Raw genomic sequence first — 2064 nt, 5'->3', positions numbered from 1 at the left:
AGGCTCTGTGCTGAGAGCAGTGAGCCTAATGTGGGGCTCGAACTCATGAACCGTGAGATCATGACCTGAGCTGAAATCAGACACTCAACCAACTGAGCCGTCCAGGCTCCCCAAAGATATTTTATTTGTAAATAATCTCTATATCAAATGTGGGGCTCAAACTCACAACCTTGAGATCAAGGTTCACACGTTCTACCGACTGAGACAGCCAGGCGCCCCTTGGAAATAAATATATTTAACTTATATAAGCAAATATATAAATTTCTTTACATTTTAAATATATAATTGGTCAGATTCCAAGGGATTATCTGCTTTTCTGGAAAAAAAAGGTCAACTGTCTTTGGAAAATTTCTTTGCATGATTTTACAGGAGCAGCCTCTAAAATGAAGTGTTCAGTGAATGTCCAAAGAACAAATGAATGCATTGTCGTAGTGTGCATCAGCTGAGAGTACCTGAGTAGGGCATGTGAGACTAAAAACTCCTACACAAACATTTGCGTTTATTAATCTGCTTTCCACTTAAAATGCACAGATAAGAATTTTTTAAGTTGAGCAAATGCGTAGAGCTCAGGGAAACAATATTTTTTTTGCTAAGAGAACCCCACTAATTCATCAGAGGCCTACGATTTCCTCACATGGACATCCCCTCTGGTCCTCTTCCCCGGGACCCTCTCCCAACCCACTCCCTTAGACTTCCTGACTTACTGCCCATCTTCTTCCCCGAAGAAAGGGTTAGCTGTAGCACTAGAAGTTCAGGATGCGCTAGGACCGTCCCCGAGACACCTGTGTACGGTTTCTGGGCACCTGGCCAGGAGGGTCTCCTCGGAGCCAAAAAAGTTAGTAACTGGTCTAGAAAATACACACACAGTGTCAGAGTCTACGAATTTCTAAAGTGAACTTTGTGACATCACGCAATGACAAAGGAGTGGGAAGGAAAGTATTCTGGCTTTGAGTTGGGCAGACCCTGGCTCAGATCTCCGTTCTTCTCTTTCCTCTCTCCGTGTGTAACCTCGGGCAAAGGACTGAATGTTCCCGGGCCTCAGGACCCGGGACACAGGAATAACACGACACAGGAATAACACGATTTGTGGCGAGAATAAACGTATCCAGACGGCTGTGGGTACTCAGTGAAATAGCTTCCTCTCCCGCTATCCCTTTGTCCTTCCAGACCTCAAAGATCCGTAACTTAAGGAGTCGAAGGGAAGCCACAAAAGGACTAAAGGTTTAGAAATAAGATCTAAGGAGAATGGGTGAAGGAATGGTAAATGTTTTGTGAGGAGAGGAGAGTGTTCAGTCCAGACAGAGAGCAATAATTAACTATGGTTATCCTTTATAAGCGCCCGCTACCTTGCTTGGCATTTAATATAGTTTTGTTCAGTCCTCAGAACAGCACTGTCAGGAATGTGGGATTATTCGCTCCACATTATTGGTGAGGAAACTGCTATTTTATACACCCAAGTGCACCCGGCTACATGGAGAAGTGGAGAGTCAAACTCAGGACTGATACTTTGCACTAGCTTAAGATCGTCCCATGGGGAAGCTGGCCCCAAAGAGGAACAGGAGGGAGACGAGGAAGATGGCTGTCATCTCTTGGTATCAGGGACAGGCAGGGGCCAGGGAAAACAAGTACAAAGGCTTTCTTTGGTTGGGACTCATCAGAAAGGGAATCCCCAGGCCTCTGTTGCCTTATGTGTGGACTCGCCTGATGGCAGGAGGGACTCTATCCTCCGTGAAGGAAATGGGCTGGTGAGCACCAGGCTGGGGACTGATGTCTTGGGGGCCACACAGGCTGACCTGAGCACTGTGCCCCTCCTCACCCGGGAGGACTCACTAGCTAGCACACGGTTGAGTCCATCCCTCTGTTTTCTCTATGTTCTGTTGTTGTTGTAAACTCCCATTTGGCTCACGCTGGCCATCCCCAAGAGTTTATACAAAACTAACTAAAAATATTAAAATGTACAAATGAAATTTGTTGTAGCCTTAATCTTGGAACCTCTCCATTTTCTTTCTTTCTTTTTTTTAATGTTTATTTTTGAGAGAGAGAGAGAGAGAGCACCAGTGGGGA

Source organism: Prionailurus viverrinus, chromosome D4, assembly GCF_022837055.1.
Source record: "Prionailurus viverrinus isolate Anna chromosome D4, UM_Priviv_1.0, whole genome shotgun sequence".
NCBI lineage: Eukaryota > Metazoa > Chordata > Mammalia > Carnivora > Felidae > Prionailurus > Prionailurus viverrinus.
This window is presented reverse-complemented; position numbering follows the sequence as displayed.